Source organism: Thunnus thynnus, chromosome 4, assembly GCF_963924715.1.
Source record: "Thunnus thynnus chromosome 4, fThuThy2.1, whole genome shotgun sequence".
Taxonomy (NCBI): domain Eukaryota; kingdom Metazoa; phylum Chordata; class Actinopteri; order Scombriformes; family Scombridae; genus Thunnus; species Thunnus thynnus.
The window spans coordinates 3270202-3290680 of record NC_089520.1 but is presented as its reverse complement, the minus strand read 5'-3'; the positions used below and the strand labels follow the sequence as shown (position 1 = coordinate 3290680).

The 20479-nt window shown below is 40.7% G+C and overlaps 1 protein-coding gene and 1 long non-coding RNA gene across 2 annotated transcripts in view; both read left to right on the top strand.

Moving 5' to 3' along the window:
* The window catches only part of LOC137180906 (hemicentin-1-like), a 164887-nt gene that overhangs the window by 20362 nt on the left and 124046 nt on the right, over positions 1 to 20479 (top strand). The gene's annotated exons all lie outside the window — the stretch shown is intronic.
* LOC137180905 (uncharacterized) lies at positions 9998 to 14246 on the top strand. The gene is made up of 2 exons (XR_010928081.1): positions 9998 to 10768; positions 13855 to 14246. It is a non-coding gene; the product is annotated as an uncharacterized lncRNA (long non-coding RNA).

Here is a 20479-nt window from a genome sequence, read left to right as displayed (position 1 = left end):
GCAATGACGTAAATGACAGAAACCCTGTGATGTGTACTTTGACCTATACTTTATGACCTATACTGCAGCAGCCACCAGGGGGCGATCGAGATATTTTGGCTTCACTTTTGGGGAGCTGTCATGACGTCCATCTTTAATACAATCAATGATTGCAACATGTTACGTCTCAAAAAGGATGCTCCGTTACTGGAGTCCAGCTCCAAGTTGGTGACGTATTCCCACCACCAGGTGGTGCCATTGGACATGACAAAGCTACAGTGTGAGCACAATATTGAAGTGCATGAGTTGAAATTCTAGAGAATAGAAACAAACTTCCCTGCGATCTCAGGAGGAGATTCCTGCACACAAATGGGACTAATAAGAAGAGTCTACAAGTAGAACAGGGAAGAGGAAACAGACATCCTGAGGGAATACAGAGATGTGTTCACAGGGTTGAGGTGTGGACCTGGACAGAATCACATTCACCTACCCAGAAAGGTGCCTTTAGCACTGAAAGATAAAATCAAAAGTGAACTGTAAAGGGTGGAGAAACTTGGTTGAAAAACAGACAGAACCCATTGACTGGGTTAACAGCTTGGTCAGTGTCCAAAAGCCAAACAAAAAAACAAGAATCTGCATTAATCCCCAAGACATCAACAAAGCCACAAAGAGGGAACATTATCACCTGCAGACAGTAGAGGAGGATGTGGCAGAGATACCAAATGCAAAGTTCTTTTTGGTATTGGACACAAACCATTCTGGCAAATACATCTAGATGAGGACAGTTCTAAGTTATGTACCTTTAACACACCATTCAGTAGATACTGATTCAAAAGGCTTCATTTTAGTGTCTAATCAGCTGCAGAGAAATGCATTGCTCAGAGACTGGAGGACTTGGGAGGAGTTGTGAATGTCATTGATGGACATTCTGATGTGGGTGCAGACAATGAACAACATGACAAAAGGCAGAGACAGCTTCTTGACAGAATAAGGAACATCAATCTCCAGCTGAACAAAGACAAGTTCAAGATCCGAATGACAGAGGTTAAATATATTGGACACATTCTGAGTTCAGAGGGCCTGAAACCAGACCAAGAAAAGGTCAAAGCAGTAATGGACATGCCACGACCACATGACAAAGCTGCACTGATGAGGTTCTTCGGCATGGTGCGGTACCTCTCATAGTTCATCCCAAACCTGCCTGATGTGAGTTCACCACTCAGAAAGTTGTGTGGCAGCGGGAAGCAGCAGCAACACAGCTTTGAACATTTGAAGAAACTGGTGAGCAATGCCCCAAGGCTCAAGTTTTCCACATTTGTAATCATTTTATTTCATTTTTGATTTTTGTTATATCTTACTCCTTAGACACATGCCAGATTTTTGATGGTTGATTTGCCTTGTTGTTTGTAAATTCATGGTTCAATAAAGCATAAAAAGGGGAGATTGTCAAAAATGTTTTTAACCTCACTTTAAACTTGTAGGCTATGATTTTGTAGTTTATGATTTTAATATATTCTAAAAGAGATTATTTATTGCCATGAATTATTTATTTCCATGTATTTATTTATTGTTTTAATATGCTATTTATGAGTATTTATTGTTTGATTAGTTTATATATTGCACTACTGAATACTGTCGTCTTTGCATCCTCCAGTCAACTGAATCTAGAGGGTGAAGATTATAAACACTGAATATGCAGCCTGTCAGATGTGAGTAAATGTTGCTTTGTCTCACAGATCAGAGGACAAATAAATGTAGATCTGCTCCTCAGGTTTTTGTCTGGATTGTGGATGATAGTCACTAATTCCTGCACATTAAATCATTGTGCTTATATATAATAAATGAGACAGCAGTGATAATAAGTCATTGTTTTGCAGGGAGGACTCTAAACCACACTGCTTCCTACAGGTGTTCTTGTTGATCAGATGAGATAAAAATCTAAATATTTATCATAGAAAAGTTTATAAATTAATTACTTGTGTTACTGACTTCTGATTATGGACTGTTATGTGATAATTATGTGATGTTGTTTTAACCTCTATACTCAGCAATGTGGTGCCCTCTACTCTATTCAGTGAAACCTGAAATATAATGGCTCATGTGAATAAATACATTCACACTTTCTTATTAACCTTTAACTATTCAGGGTAGACTAGAGAGCCACTGCACTGTCTCTCCTTAACACTCATTCACACAGTCTTATCTATCTATCTATCTATCTATCTATCTATCTATCTATCTATCTATCTATCTATCTATCACTCAGCACCAAGGAGAACGCTGAGTTTAAGCTGTTTGACTGAAAGAAAGATGATCGGACAGAGGTGTTCCTGTATGATGGAGGCATTCATTACAATAACGGTCGTTCGGGTCAAGATGAGCAGTTCAAAGGACGAGTCTCATATTTTCCAGAAGAACTGAAACTGATGACAGTGGAGTCTACACCTGTGTTTTTCCATGTCTTCAGCCAAGACAAATATTCCACATCAAGCTTGTTGTTGGTGAGTGCTTTCATAAAACAGTTCGTCTCAGTTCAGTAATGAAAATGTTTGCTCTCAAGCTGTCATTTTAGACCAAGTTTGACCGCATCTGTTGTTTGTTTGTTTTTTTGTTTTTTTGTAAGTTAAACAACATGACTTTGCATTGCTCAGTTGACTGTTGATATTTGACATCAGGCACTTATATGAGACATACTGGTGAATAAACAAAAGCAGAAAAAACAAATGTTGTGAGAGCACTGGACAACTGAAATAGAGGAAAAGCTGAATGAGCTGTACAGAGAACGAATGTCTCGACAATATCAAATCAAAGAGCTACACAGCCAACCAGAACCTGAAGTTAGCTTTGTTTTTATAAACGTCACTCACCTCCAGTTACAGAGCACATTACCCACTCGTCTCCATCCAGGATCTCACCCAAACTTTTTGCCTTTTCAGCACAAATTTCACTGCATATAAATAATACATCCATGATATGAACAGTACAAGCGACTGGTTGCCGTGCTGTCCATGTTTGTTTTGGTACATTATGAATGCGTGATAGTTGGAGTTCTCCGGTGGTTACTGAACAGTGGTTCAGTGTGTTATCTGTGTGGTTACTCAGTTGTTAGATTTATGCCCCTTCTGGCTGTCAGAGACTAAAAACATAGTGGCCAGGGTCGCTGCTAACCATTTGGAGGCCCTAAGCATAATTGGTCATGGGGGCCCTGAGTCGAGTCTGAGTTGAGTCTCAAGATGGGCTCCAGTGCTCCAATCTGGCACGGTCAAAGAGCTGACATACAAATAAAAAAAGTCTACATTAAACAAAAATGAAACAGCTGTGATTTCATATTAAATTTAATGATGCACTGATTGCAATCTTATCGAGCACCTTCCCCTTTGCCCCTTGATGTCCAAAGTGCCCTTTTGTCAAGGCATATTTATTATTTTTATTTATTTATTTATTTAATAATTTATAAGCAGATCAGCAAAACTACCTGTGGGACAGGAATGACATCACCAACAGCAGCTGATCATATTTATTCATAAAATGAAAATTACTGAATCATGAATCAATCACAAAAAACACTCTTGTGACTTTCTTCTCTTTTCTCCATAAGTCAAAAGGCTTCTTTCTTCTCCGTTTCAGTGCATCTCAGCTTCTTCAGGAAAATATGACACCGCACAGCTGCGTCTCCTATAAAATCACCACGTCAGATTTTCACAAACTAAATAAGCAATGTTATTTAGACATTCTGCAGGCTACAGCTGTTTTTATTGTTCCTCTATGTCGGTTCTGTTCGTTCAGTAATTAACAGGTTTAAATTGTCTATTTGTGTCTTATTCTGTGACAGCCAGACGCTGCTATAGATCTATAATCAAATGATAAAACACTGGAGCACATATCACTATGTATAAATTATTAAGTAACAATGTAAAGTATTAATTAATTGTATGAATGGATTTTCGGTTTAAACTTTAGAGTTTAAACTGTTACTTAATAGGTTATATATATTTAGAGCTGACTTCTACATATTTGACAGTTGAGGTGCTGTGCGTCATGAGTAGTTGTGTCTCCTCAACATGACGCTGGAGTGAGCGAGGACGAATTAAACTCCTCCGTCCTTGGGAAGAGACAGAAGTGGGGGAAGCGATATGTTAGCGTAATGAAAAGCACCCTATGACGGTGTGGTGTATTTTCATTAAATGTCATTGGTGTGCTTAAAGACAATATTAAGCTATGCAGATTGATTTTATAAGTTTATAAGCAATAAGGGCTAGTGGGATACAATTTGTATTGGTGTAGTTATAATCTCATGAACCATATTTAATCACACTGTACGTATAGAGGCACGGTAGAAGAATCATAATCATACACTGGAGAAATTTGAGTGTGTTTGTATTACATGTCACTTTGCTTGGGTTTGCATTAAAGTCTTCACCTTTTTAAAAAAAAATACCCTCTGGAGGAGATCAAGAAATAAGGGTGTAAAATGACTAGAATAACTTATAAAAATAAAAGGCCAGAAGACAACTGGGCAATAATGGTGTAAAATGATTCCCAATACTTATATATAAAAATTGGATATAATCAGGTAGAATTATGTATGCCAGTACATATCCTCAAACAGCTCAAAACCTGGTTTGAAGAGTTTTGACCAACAACGAGTGACAGAGATAAAAGTAACATAATAATTGGTCAAAAATTAGGGAGGGTGGATGATAAGGTGTGGCCTAAGCCGACCCAAGGACATAAAAACAATGCCCCAAAGAAAAACCTTTGGAGCGATTTGGTTCTTTGTAAAAAGTGCTACTAGTTCCCCTTTTCTTGCCGGCAATAAAAGAACACTTTGCTGTTTGGACCTCTGACTCCCTTTTTATTATTAAGAGAGAGTTTTTGCTCTGATACATTTTTCTGCAACAATTCGACACAACAAATGGCGAGCCAGCCAGGAGGAAGTTGGATCCTTCGCCAAGGCGGCACTCTCACCTCCCTAAAGACCCACGGGCCACCAAATTCTTGAGGTAAGCAGAGCCTTTTTAATATCTGCCAATTAATAGTGGTGTCTGTGTGGGAGATGTGATCCGCCCAGGTAAATGATCTATTCCTCTGAACCTAACCTGTCTAAATTTAAGCAAATTATAAGAGGCCAAGTAGCTGGTGTAATATGTGTTAAGTGTTTTTGTCTGTCTTTTGATGTTTGTGTTTGCTATGCCTCAGCAAAACCATGGTGCAGAAAAGAATGAATGTGATGAGATCATATTTAATGTATGTATAGTTGTTTGGATGTTAGCAACTGTGGTTTTTGCGGGAGGGTTGATTAGGTTGGCAATAAACCAGGGATAGCTAGAAAGATCAGAGCAGTATTTCCCTGACACCCAATGTAAAAATCTTTTTTGGCGCCAAGTTGGGAGTCGCATCGCATTTCCATCCTGGAACATTCATTAAGTTGAATCTGGCAGACTGGAATGCGATGGGACTCACCGACGTAAAAAAAATATATAAATAAATATTTTTTTTTTGAGCGTTGGGTTGAGCGGCATGTTATCTCCATCCTGGAACATTCATTAAGTTGAATCTGGTAGATTGGAATAGCATGGAACGCAAGCAGCCCAACAGATCAAATGTTGAGGTTTTCTTAAATTAGACTGCTGCCAATATTGTGCCATACCTAATCAAAACAAACATAAGTGTGAGTTTTTGTAAGCGCTTAGAGTCAAAGGTCAAGGTCATGCCTCTAGGATAAGGGCGTACCTTAAAGTTCACAATACCGCTCCCAAAGAGTGGGGGGTCTGCATGGGTGAACAAAATATATCTCGAGAAACAGAAATTAGCGTTTTAAGGGTAAAACGAGCTAATTTTTATGCCTCTAGGATAATGGCATATCTTTTACATCATCTAGAAAAGGTGATAATTCTGTTAAAGTTAGTATGAAGTAGTGTACATAAATATATATATACATGTATGAAAAGTAATCAAAAGGCCCCTTTTTTAGTGTTAAAAAGTCTATGTGCTTGGAGAAAAAAAAAAAAAAAAAAGAGAGAAGAAGCTCAAAAACAACAGATAATAAGCCTGGGCGTCCTTCAAGGCAGGGTCCTTCAAGCATGTGCATGAGTCTGGGCGCGAAGCCAGAGCAGGTGTAGATAAGGAGTGTAGAGCACACACACACACACACACACACACACTTACACACATACACACACATACGCACACGCGTACACGCACACACACACACACACACATACACACGCGCACCTACACGCACTCACATTCACGCACATACACACACATTCCCACATACACAGGTGCAGAAAAAGTGTATGATTGTGTCGAACATACACACACATTCCCACATACACAGGTGCAGAAAAAGTGTATGAACATACTAGAAAAAAAGACACAAACACACAAGAGTAAAACTAAATAAATAGAACAGAGTGTAAAAATAGTGAATGGCTCAACAGAGAGAAGTGATAGTGATGATGAGGTATTGACCCCCAGTCATTTTTTGAATAAGGGAAATGTGGAAACTAAAGGCGTAAAAACACATTTTTGGCTGGAACACACATATTTTGACGAGGACGGCGTGGAACACTGGCAGACTGAACAAGAAATTAACCAGAAATTGTGGCAACTGACAAAGATCATAAATTTGAATCAAACAAAAGAAGAGTTCCCAGCAGTACCTTGGGAAGACGTGATACGCAGTTTATGGGTGCCATTCACCCTAGCTGCAATATTAGAAAATCTGTGCCTAAACCCCAAAGGTCCAGCTATTCTTCCTTTGCGCCCTTTTTTAGGAATCCCTGAAAATTTAGCAATCGCAGGGAGACATAGAGGGGCAATAGATCCGCGGCTGCAGATTTGGATTGTTCCCAGGAACGTAGAGTGGGAGACAGGTAAATTTGGATATCTCGAAAAAACCCGAGCCGAAGACGGGAGTGAGTTCTTAAAGTACAAACTGTAGGCTTCTCTGGGACAACCCAAATAATTCCCCTAACACGACCGGTGCATATGATAGTATCAGGAAAATCAATAATGGCACCCCTACTCTATTCAGAAAACACCCCTATCAACCTATTGGGACGAGACATCCTGTGCCCACTAAAGGCAACTATTACCTGCACCCACACAGGTCTCAAATTGGACTTAAAAGACAGTGTTTCAAGCATGATGACAGTCCAAGGGCTAAAGGAATTTGAAAAACCAACTACTCATGTTCAGCCTGCAGTATATTGGATACAATGGCCACCCAACTCAGAGCTAATACACCAGTGGAACACCTGGAAAGCGTGGGTACAAAGAGAGCTGCCCTCTGCATCTGAACCACAACTGCCACTGCACTGTACTATGCTGTATGATGAAACCCAACAACACACGGATTACAGAGAATGTTGGAAAGAGCTGGTGGGTGGAAAAATATTCTCCATGGTATGTCAGGACCTCTTTGTAGGACCACAAGGAGCTGCAGCAGCAGTCATCCTGCCACCAGAATTGCGCCATTGGTTCCAAGTGGCCAACTCCACCCCACATGTCACTCTCATGGTTGCAGTTGGAAAAAAGGCTAAGGACATGGGACCTATGGTGAAGAAAGCCTTACAACTAACAACATGGAAACCAACTCAAAAAGACCATGTGCAGTCCTCTGCCAGTGGACAATATCTGAAAATATCCCTACGAACGTATGATGAAGGCACTGGGATCCAAGTGTTGCTCAGCCAGAGATCTCATACTCAAGCGCCACTCTCAGAAGAACACAGTGTGCTATTACTACAGATACCCCAGGGGCTGTGGTCACAACATAAAACAGATGTAGGGCTGGTTAGGTCAGCGCAGCCAGTCCAAATTAAAACAAAACAGGGCATCATATTGCCGTATAAAAAACAATACCCGCTAAAGCCCCATCAAATAGCAGGTATAGAACCCACCATCAAGGGCTTGGTGGCAGCAGGCGTGCTAAAACCAACAAAAAGTCCGTGCAACACACCAATTTTTCCTATCAAGAAACCACACTCAAATGATTATCGATTGGTACATGATTTGCGTGCCATTAACGCTATTGTAGATGCAGAAACGCCAGTGGTCCCAGACCCACACACTCTGTTATCTAATATTCCTCATGATGCCTGCTGGTACACAGTCATTGATCTATGTTCAGCATTCTTTAGTGTACCATTGCATCTAGACTCACAATACTTGTTTGCCTTTACATATAAAAACCAGCAGTACACTTATACACGTCTTGCGCAAGGCTACGTGGACAGCCCATCAATTTTTAACAGAGTTCTAGCCAATGATTTGCAACATCTAAACGTAACTAGCACAGTGCTACAGTATGTAGATGATCTGCTGGTTTGTAGTCTAACAAAAGAACAATGTGTACAAGACTCACTCTCAGTTCTACAGGCTCTAGCAAGAGGGGGACATAAGGTGAGCAAAGACAAATTGCAGTTTTGCCAAACACAGGTAGAGTATTTAGGAAGACAGTTATGTGGCAATAAACGAGCAATCGCTCCCTCACAAATCGAGGCAGTATCAAAAGCTCCAAAACCTCAGACAGTGGGCCACATGCTGTCATTCCTGGGAATGACTGGATTTAGTCGACCGTGGATCTGCGACTATGCTATAAAAACAGCCCCACTACGTGGCCTAATTCGTGCTGCAGGACAAACAAATGGCTCAGCTGAGTTGCAATGGACTGCTGAAGCTGAGGGCGCATTTTTGGCTTTAAAACACGACCTGCAACAAGCACCAGTGTTAGGTAATCCTAACTATGCTAATGTTTTTCATTTATATGTTGCAGAAAAAGCAGGCTATGCATGTGCGGTACTAATGCAGGATACGCCAACAGGTAAGCAACCACTAGCATACTATAGTACCAAATTGGACAACATTGAAACAGGTCTGCCACCCTGCTATCAGGGGTTAGCAGCAGCTGCCTTTGCCTTTCAGAAGGCATCAGCTATCACAATGGGCCATCCAACCATTTTGTACACATCTCATCAGCTGCACGCTTTGATCACGAGCCCCAGATTTGTGTTAACACAAGCAAGACGAACAGGCTATGAGGTAATCCTCTCAGCCCCTGAACTCACAGTTCAACGATGCACTATAGTTAATCCAGCCACACGCATGATGCTGCCTATAGAAGGCACACCACATGATTGCGTCCAGTCTACAGATGTGTTCCTACGTCCTCGTCGGGACCTGCATAACCAGCCTATAATTGCAGAACTTACACTTTTTGTAGATGGTTCTTGTTTCAGGGATGCTACAGGAAACCACGCTGGATATGCTATAATACAGTTGGATCCCGATGATACCTTTACGGAAGTACAAACATTGAAATTGCCTCAGCCTTGTTCAGCACAATTGGCAGAAATTACAGACAAAACGCTGAATGTTTATACAGACTCACAGTATGCATACGCAGTATGCCATGTTCATGGAGTTATTTGGAAACAAAGAGGTTTTTTGAGAGCAGATGGCTCCCCAGTAACCCATGGGGAGGCTATATCAGCTCTGCTGGAAGCTATACATCACCCTAAGGCACTAGCCATCATCAAATGTGCAGCACACCGAAAAACAAACTCATTGATTGCCAAGGGTAACAACTTGGCAGACGAGGCTGCAAAACGCATAGCTACGTCCACATGTATGGGACCACAGCTAGTGGCAGAAGATTGTGAACCCTTAACAAACTTAGCATCCCTTATTGCAGCACAACAGCAGTCAGGTCCATATGCACACTCTGCATGGCTTCAAAGGGGGGCGGTTAAAATAACAGATGAGGGTCCCTCACAGGGGCTATGGCGCAGTGCACAAGGCCACTTTGTTCTCCCCACATCACTGATACAAATTGCAATTCGTGATGCTCATGGCTGGGACCATTGTGCAAGGGGAGAGGTATTGAGAAGGCTTCAGAAGGTATGGTGGGCGCCATATTTAGCGGCAATGGTGGATAGAACACTGCATGAATGTGAGGTGTGTGCACAGCATAATGTAAGGAAAGCATTTTCAGCACCAATAGCACACATTCCGCCACCAGAAGGACCGTTTCGCCACTTAATGTTAGATTTCATAGACATGACAGAACAAGTAAAAGGGTTCAGATACATCCTGGTGGTAATCGACAGATTCAGCAGATGGATAGAAGCGATCCCGACGAAAGGTCCGGACTGTAGATCAGTAGCTAAATTCTTGTGCAAAGAGGTTTTTCCGAGATTTGGAATGCCAGATACTATCAGTTCTGATAATGGGCCGTCATTTGTAGCAGAGACACTCAAAATAGCCTTAAAGATGTTAGGGATCAAACAAAAGTTTGGGTGTGTGTACCATCCACAGTCTCAGGGGGCGGTGGAAAGGGCAAATGGTACCTTAAAGACGAAGCTCAGGAAAATTATGGCAGATAGCCAATACAAGGTTAACTGGGTGGATGCTTTGCCGTTGGCATTAATGTCTATGCGAACACAAGCTAACAGACTAACGCATCTAACACCGCATGAAGCGCTTACAGGGAGACCGATGCCGGTTCCCTATCGTAGGGGGCCATATGAAGGGCCACCCCTTGAACAATGTGAAAGAGAACTAACATGTTATCTGCAACATCTAACCCAAATACACAAGGTTGTGTTTCAACAGATAAAAACTGTGGCTGAGAGCAAGGACGTGGAAATCCCAGAACAACTGAGGACAGTCGAGCCTGGTGATTGGGTCTACGTGAAAGTATTCAAACGAAAGTGGGATCAGCCAAGACGAGAAGGACCGTTTAAGGTGATCCTAGCTACCCCAACTGCACTAAAAGTAGAGGGTAAGAGATTTTGGTTTCATCTCAACCATTGCTGCAGAGCACGAAGCCGACAAGAACCAGAAAGGGACGGCAACGCCTCCCAACTGGAAGATAGACAACAGCACCGACAAGAACCAGAACGGGACGGCAACGCCTCCTGACAAGAGGAGAGACAGCAGTGGGGGCCTCAAGGAGAAAGAAGATCACAAAGATTAGCTGCTAGACGTAGAGAGTCAGTAAGCAGTGGGAGGAGAGACAGTTAGAGGGTCAACCAGTGGTGAGCCACAGAGTAGTAGCTCAACCCCAGTCAGACAGAGTCATGAGGATCCAGCAGAAGTCAGGGAAACTTCAGGTGCCTCATCAGGAGAGGAAGTATCAGCCGGAGCCATTCCCATTGAATGTAACCCACAGAGTTACTATAATTGGAAGACAAGAGCATGGGAGAAGTCTAGGGAGTAACAGACGCAAAGCGTTGCTACTAGTAGTTTTGGGGATGGGTTTAATGCTCACTAGGTATAGTAGCACAGGAAGAGTGTCAGAGGAAGAGCAGTTGGAAGAGTGCACCCTAGCCACAGGCCTAGTAGCAGCATTAGAGGGAAAGATATGGAAGGAAGAAGTAATTGCACTCACATACATAAGATCAGCCCAGTACAATCAAACCCTAACATTAGGACCTGGAGACGTGAAAATAGACACATATGCAGTCCACCAACAATGCCTGACAGAGGGGATAGTACAAATACGGGTGCAATGCTCTCACAATCAGTGTACAAACATAAGGTCCAATCGCACAATGACTGCTGAAGAAGCGATCAAATTGACTCGGGTGTATGTGAACCATCGTAAAGTTAGAAGCTTGCAGGAAACAGTGCACCAAATTGATGAAGAGGAGGTATTAGGATGGGAGAGCAATTTGTTTTATCAATTGGTAAAATATTCTGCTAGACAGGTCAGCCAACACGCTTGTATTACATGCTATAACTCAAAAAGACTGCCAGAAATAAAACCAATTCCAGGGATAAAAGAGGAAACATGTTCAAATAAATCCACTTGCTTTGCATACTGTGCAACGGTAATGGCAAGTTGGGAGAGTATAACAAATATGAATTGGACTAAAAATACATCTATATGCCCTCAACGAGTAGATAATGAACTGAACACCTGGGCACCATCCTTAACTAAAATAACCAAAAAGATAAAACATCCCTTCTGTATAACAAGGGGACAAGAAATGAAAAAGAAAATGGTAGCGCTCAATGGTAAGCTGCGGCAACAAACTGAAAAGGTAACATTGAAACAAATGGGGGCAACAATGAATAATGTTAGCAACTTGGGAATAGTGCTAAGTGTAGAATCAGAAGATGGTCTACGGCTAGATTATAGGTGGCTGCGTATGCCAGAACAGGGGAGACTTAAACATCTACCAAGCAGCATGCCTTACTTTATATATAGTACTACAAACACTGCGGCAATACAATGTGAGCAAGTTATAATAGATCAAGGGCTACCACTGATTGTTATGAACAATAATAGGTACTACAGTCAGTTCATCTTACCATCCCTAGACAACGGCACAAGACCACTAGCAGATATATTTTGGCTGTGTGATGACAACCAACAAGTAAAAGTAACGTTACCTAAAAAGTGGACAGGGATATGCGCACCAGTTATGGTAACCGGACAAGTTACTGTAATTAGTGAGCAAGCAGCAAAAGATAGAACAACCAAAAGAATTAGGCGAATGGCTCAGACTCCATGGAAATTGGATGATAACATATATATAGCATGGAACCAGGAGCCCATTGGAGTACCAAAAGATCATCAGGCGGTAGGGGAGGACTGGATAAAATCAGGACAAGGAACAGGGTGGATACCCATAGTGGGAACAATGATAAATTCGCAATATATCATTCGCAATAGTCGATGGGTGAACTACTTATGGTATAATCAACAGCGCTTCATAAATTGGACTTTGTCAGCTTTGGAAGGTGTAAACCTCCAGTTACATGCTACTACTACAATGACCTTACAGAACAGATTTGCAATTGACAAAATAATGGCTGAGGAACATGGAGTCTGTAGTTACTTTGGAGATGAGTGTTGTACAGTGATACCTACAGTGACAGGAAAAGATGGCAATTTAACAAAATTATTGAATAAAATAAAAACCCTCAGAGATGAACATGTGACAAATTCTAATTGGAATACCAAGTCTCAAGCGCTATCCCAGCTTTGGGACTGGCTAGGCAATCTATCCTGGAAAAAGATCCTACAGGTGGTGGGAATGCTCATGGGGGGCTTCTTATTGATAGTAGCCATCATCATGTGTTGTATACTACCCATAATTTCAGCCATGGTCAACAAAGCCACAAAAATGCTTCCCGGACAGTTCCCCCTACAAATACAGGGGCACGTGACTCTAGAGACAGGATTAGACAACTGGAATGACGATGAGATGCAGGACAGTCAGACAATGTTTAAGTAGTTATGAAGCGCAGACAGCGAAGAGGAAAACCAAAGTCTCAACGATCACACGAATATCATAAAGACCTACAGAACTTTCTGAACCAACTACCTTTTGGGCCTGTCCCAGTGACGCAGTCTAAAACCCACCTCCATCAGACAAATCAAAGCGTGCATTCAAAAGATTTCCCATTGCCCGTATCCCCTCACAATATATACATATGGTCCATAAAGTCTAATGCATGGAAAATTCAATCCTATCAAATGGAGCAAGGCATTGTAGTGGACTGTGCTAAAATCTCATTAACATATGAATATGATTTAGTAACAGCAGGATATAATCAGGCAACAGCAAGATATTACGACTATCCTGATTTTCCTTACTTTCCCCTTAGCACTAAATATACAGTCAACATGATTACTATATTATATGGAGAAGACATATTGTTTAGCACTCACATGTTCCTACAAAGATATGGTAGGGCAGGACTAGAATGACTATCAACTAGATACGAGCAGAAGTATAAAAGGATACTTGAGTTATGGCAGCTTGGCAGGGAGATGGATGCTGAAGCAGAGGAGGAAAAGGAGTAATAGCTGGCAGAAGTCTGTGTCAATCCTCATTATGTGATGTTCCACCCTAGATAGACATGGCTGAACAGTGGCTGTACTATTACGGCATGGATGGGCAATCCAATGCAGATTACCAGGATGGCCTACACATGCCAACAGGACCAACACCAGGGGGAAATGCAGCTCCAGGTTGGGCCGGTGTGTATACCTGGACATTCCAGCCATCATCAGCAGAACCCACCTGGACCGAGGGCCGGCCACCTCAACCCACCACATCATACGAGCCACCTTCAACAGGACCCACCTGGACTGAGAGCAGACCACCACCACCCTACAAGCCACCATCAACTCCATGGCTCTTGAGGAGCAGGACCCGCCAGGAACAGCAACCACAACCGCCGTAACCCATGAAGTACTTATACACTGAATCAGAAGGCATCAAAGGGGGGAAGGGTGTCAGCTCCACTACTAAACGAGAAATTGACGACAACTCAGTGGAGACTGACCTGCTGCCCGCTCCACCCTCATTATGGGAAGGACCAAAATCTAGTCCTACAATCAACTAACTACTGTATTGTCCAATGATTGTTTTTGATTTGTTTTCTTGCTACCTAAGACTACTACTAATACTTATGATACTGAAACTAAATGGATGTGCCTGAACCCCTATGACTTAGATGTATTTGTCACCCATTCCCCATATTGCAGGATCCCTGTTATTAAGAGATGACATGGTTTGTGAACCTAAATACAGTGTACATAAATATCGATTGGCAATGGGACCTTATCATCCCCAAGCATTATCGATGGGACTTTTAGTCCCAAAGGGGGGAAATGTGGTGTATTTTCATTAAATGTCATTGGTGTGCTTAAAGACAATATTAAGCTATGCAGATTGATTTTATAAGTTTATAAGCAATAAGGGCTAGTGGGATACAATTTGTATTGGCGTAGTTATAATCTCATGAACCATATTTAATCACACTGTACGTATAGAGGCACAGTAGAAGAATCATAATCATACACTGGAGAAATTTGAGTGTGTTTGTATTACATGTCACTTTGCTTGGGTCTGCATTAAAGTCTTCACCTTTAAAAAAAAAAAAACCCTCTGGAGGAGATCAAGAAATAAGGGTGTAAAATGACTAGAATAACTTATAAAAATAAAAGGCCAGAAGACAACTGGGCAATAATGGTGTAAAATGATTCCCAATACTTATATATAAAAATTGGATATAATCAGGTAGAATTATGTATGCCAGTACATATCCTCAAACAGCTCAAAACCTGGTTTGAAGAGTTTTGACCAACAACGAGTGACAGAGATAAAAGTAACATAATAATTGGTCAAAAATTAGGGAGGGTGGATGATAATGTGTGGCCTAAGCCGACCCAAGGACATAAAAACAATGCCCCAAAGAAAAACCTTTGGAGCGATTTGGTTCTTTGTAAAAAGTGCTACTCGTTCCCCTTTTCTTGCCGGCAATAAAAGAACACTTTGCTGTTTGGACCTCTGACTCCCTTTTTATTATTAAGAGAGAGTTTTTGCTCTGATACATTTTTCTGCAACAATTCGACACAACAACTGCAGCAACCTCCCCAGCAACCCCTTCAACAGCAACTGTACTATGTACTCCATCAGGTAAAACATGTGCCTTAGGTCACACTGGTGATACTCCACATACTATGAAGTGATGATTATGAGGTACAAATGTACCACTATTGTTTTTAGTACGATGGCTGATCTGCATAACAGCTACAGTTCATATGGCTGTAAGAAGTGGTGGAGGTTATTAAAAAGAAGAGATAAATAAAAACACTGACAGAGAGCTACAGTTTGGTGTACAGTTTGATGTGTCATCACATTCAGGCTTTTCATTCGGGCCCTTTTTATATATTAGGTAAAAACATCTTATTTGCCTGAATTGAGTGATAGGGTACATACAATGAAAAAAACAGTGGGCCTGTCCATAAGTAATTTATATATTTTTTCAATTTGTGTTAAAATGTAATAATGTGATAATTATGATATTCTTATCAACCTTAATTTTGGGGGCCCCCGCCTGGTACTTGAGGCCCCACATGCTCTGCGTACTCTGCGTATGCGGAGCGGTGGCACTGGCTGTAACTACACAGAGTTGTTTTATGTCAGTCCTTTAACTTCCTCAGTTTGACAAAACACACAGTATATCATGTTTGAGTCACTTCACACATGTGGTTGATGTGTTGTGTTTGTGTCTCTGACTCCAGTTTAACAGTCAAATAAAGTAGAAACACATCCTACTAAACCATCTTGCTTTTAGTTCTCCACTAATGTATCTGTGCAGACTTTGACTCGTGTGTTTTGTTGACTACTCTGAGTTTTTTTTAGTCCTGAAGGTTGAACATGAACCCTTAAAAATATGGAAATGTTGCAGATGCTGAATCAGGATCATCCGGCTGCTAAACTGTGTATTAAAAAGTGGAGTGTGGCGCCCTCTGCAGGCCCAATGTGGCACCTCACTGACATTATAATACCCTAGATGGCATCACCCTGGCCTCCAGCACCACTGTAAGGAACCTGGGAGTTATTTTTGATCAGGATTTGTCCTTTAAGTGCCACATAAAACACATTTCAAGGACTTCCTTTTTCAGTTAAGTAAAACTGCAAAAATCAGGCACATTCTTTCTCAAAAAGATACAGAAAAAGTAATCCACGCATTTGTTACCTCTACGCTGGATTATTGCAATTGCTCATTATCAGGCTGTTCTAACAAGTCTCTAAAGACTCTCCAGCTGGTCCAGAATGCAGCTGCACGTGTACTGACAAAAACTAGAAAAATAAATCATATTTCTCCCATTTTAGCTTTGCTGCATTGGCTTTCAAAAAAATCCAGAATATAATTTAATATCCTTCTCCTCACCAACATATATCGGTCTGATGTGTGAGCGTCCACATACTTTTGGCCATATAGTGTATGTGAACAGGACTTAGTCATTAAAGTCAAGGTCTGTCCTGCTAACAATAATCTGGATAAAGCTTTGTGAATAAACTCCATCATTCTGTTTTTTTGTCCAACAGTTAAACACATCAGCATCAAGCTGTGTGTCTTTCTGTCTCTTTATCCCCTTTTTGTGCAGAAACGAGGCTCCTCAGCTCTGGACTGTCTGTCGTCTCAGGACTTCCCTTCATGTATGTTCATAAACTGAAAGCCTGCAACAGTGTGATGACACATGTTGAGCATTAACGGTAAAAGATCACTTGTGCTGTGAACACTGCTGTGTATTCTGAGGAAACCTCACTGAAAAGGTTTAGTTTCTGTTGATAAAGTGCAGGTCAAATCAATCAATCAATCAATCAATCAATCAATCAATCAATCAGGACTGTTCTGTGGTGTTTTCTGTCGCCCTGGCTCTGTGTTTCTTTTTGTTTCTTACACAGTTACAAATGTGTAAAATAAAGTAGGAAGCAGTGGTATAACGACGACAGTGTTGTTGCTGCCGGAAGCTGAGAAACCAAAAGTATTTTCAGATGAGACTGTTACTCTGTCTCGAGTCGTGAAGTCTTCGTTAAGTGGTGTTAAACTGACTTTCAATCTTCAGACATCATCGATAACTATGAAGCTTCTTCTTCTCGTGTTTTTCTCTCTCCTGACTGGGTTTGAAGTAACGTTTGGAGATGAAAACGGTAAGAAAACTATTTAAATTGATGATTAAACTGAATTATAAAATTACAGAAATGTGTTACTTTCACTAAAGAACTTCTTCTCAAAATTATGACTTTCTGTCTCATAATTAGTAGAAAACAGGTGCTACACCGTATTCTATAACCAACAGATACTGTGAGCAGGTTTGCATGTTTTTATCTTTTACTTTATTGAATGCTTTGTTTCTCTGCGGTCACGTCATCTTCACCTCGGAGACAATCTGATGTTCGCTCGTTCGCATCGCGTCCAGTTAGGAAAGATTCATAAGCGACAAAAGCAGCCGACAGTCATTCATTTCTAATGCCAGCTGGTGATGAAGGCCTTCAGACGCCTTGGCATCACCGAGCAGCGCGATGGCAGCGCCAAGAGTTTAAATTTATACAAATTAGCGGTGACGCCGCTGAAGCAAAAACCAATTACAGATCGAAGTTTCATTTACACAGCAACTGCTGATCATGGTGCATTCAAGTGCAGCTCGTAAACTCATAAATCTATACTCGAACGGCCACGAAGAACAGGAAAGGTTCATATTTTTTCTAATTTTCCTTTGTTGAAATTCAAACATCTGTCATTACTTTCTTGTTCTTTCACTACAGTATTTTTGATTGGTTTTTTGGTAAAAAGCCAATTTGTCCTTTACTCAGGACATTGTGTTCAATAAGGAAGGCCAGCATCCGCTTATTGATAATGCTGCAAAAAACCTTCCCCAGATTACTGCTGACACAGATGCCTCAGTAGTCATTAGGGTCCAATTTATCTCCACTCTTATGTATTGGGGAAATAAGCTTCCAGCTCCAGATCTCAGGAAAGCAACCTGATTGAAGAATGAGATTGAACAACTGAAGCAGAGCCTGTTTCAGCTCAGGGCTGCTGTGTTTCAGCATCTCTGTCCTGATGCCATTAGTTCAACATGCTTTCCCAGGTCTTAGTTTTCTTTTTATGCTATTTTCTAATTTTTTAATTGTAATTAGGTAATCAAGGGGGTTCTGATTATTTTTCATTCATTTTAATAAACAGCCATTCACCATTCTTGCTCTTCACTTGCTTGCTCCTCGTTACTCTGTCCTTGTGTTGATTTAGAATTACGAGACTGCAAAACTCACCAGGCCCATGAAAAGTAGGTATTATTCTATAGAATAGACTGATGAGAGGTGGAAAGAAGGTGCAGATGAGGTGGAGCATGTGGGTAGCTGGAAACAGAGAAACCAGGTGATTTGGGCTGGTGCAGGGAGGACTGATGTACTCAACACACACACACACACACACACACACACACACACACACACACACACACACACATCGGAGGAAAACAAAAATTCTGCAGAAAGAAAAAAAGAAAAAAGAAAGAAAGAGACTAAGAGACAGAAAGATGAGGGGATGTCACTGGACTCCAGCCTTAATTAAATGTATTGTTAATAAATGCTGCAGTAAAACTTGAAAATCATCACAGAGGTACTTTAAACATGTTGTACAAGAATATGTTGGAGTTTGCAGAAAACAATTGGATTTGATTTTTTAAAAATAGAATTTTTAAAATCTGTCATATCTGTATGTAGAAATCAATAGGATATTGTTATGATTTTAGCATCTAATTATCAAAGATGCTGTAGTGACAGAACAAGAAAGTAATGTCAGGTGTATGTATTTCAACAACAAAAAATATGAAAAATGCAACTTCCCGGTTTTAAACAACCGACTTGTCCATTCGAGTATAGATTTCTGACTTTACGAGGTGCAATTGAATGCACCATGAAGTCCAGGTCGGTGTTCTCACGCTTAACCTTACAAAGTGTGTTAAAAAAAATCACGTAGACGTAACACCGCGGCTCTCGGAGGTGTAGAAGACGTGACTGAAATAAAGGTTGATGAGCGGAACGTCTTATTTCTTTCATTTTTACACACGAGTTCCAAGAAGAAAGAAACCAGTATCAGTGGGCTGGTGGTGGACTAAGGTTCTGCTGAGGTCTAGTGCTGCCTGTGTCCTCCTGATAACCTGCAGTCCAACTAACCTCTGGCAGGTTTGTGTGTCTCAGCCAATCAGGACTCAGAGCTCTGACGAGACAGCAGTTTAGCCTCAACAGTCCTCTGATATAACCACTGAAATCTTTACTACTATAATATCGATGGCTGAAGAGCAAAACCTCCTATCTGAAAAATGCACTTTTTTGAGAAAACTTGTTTAAAAACAAACTTGTTGTTTTCTTGCAGAATGCTATTTGTTAAGGATACCCAATATATAATACCCTGTGTTTGGACTATATTACTATATTATGTGTTAACAATACTGTAATAAGGCAAGGCAAGTTTATTTGTATAGCACATTTCAACAACAAGGCAATTCAAAGTGCTTTACATAGAGCATAAAAGGCATTAAAACAAAAAAATAAAATAAAATAAAAAATAAAAATAAAAGCAACACAAGTAAAAAGACATATAAAAACTGACCCTAAATAAAAAGTGTTAAATGTGGAAATAAAAAGAAGCTAAAAAGGGAATAAGACAGATAAAACCAGAGAATAAAAGTAACAGTGCAGTGTAACCATACAAACCATACAAAGATACTGTAAACAACACCACATAATATAGTAATATAGTCCAAAAACAGTGTTTTATGTATTGGGTATCCTTAACAAATAGCATTCTGCAAGAAAAACAACAAGTTTTTTTTTAAACAAGTTTTCTCAAAAAAGTGCATTTTTCAGATAGGAGGTTTTGCTCTTCAGCCATCGATATGCACTCAAGGAATTTGTGGAGGAGATAACAACTGCTACAGAAAATAAAGAATATGCTGTAGGAGTGTTCCTAGATCTGAGGAAAGCATTTGATACGGTTGACCACCACTTATTATTAATGAAACTTCAAAAATATGGGATCAGAGGAGTAGGACTTTCTTGACTAAGCAGTTACCTAGAGAATAGGAGTCAATATGTGCAAATTAATCATGTTAAATCACAACTACTGAAGGTCGAGAGTGGGATTCCCCAAGGCTCAGTGTTGGGACCATTGCTGT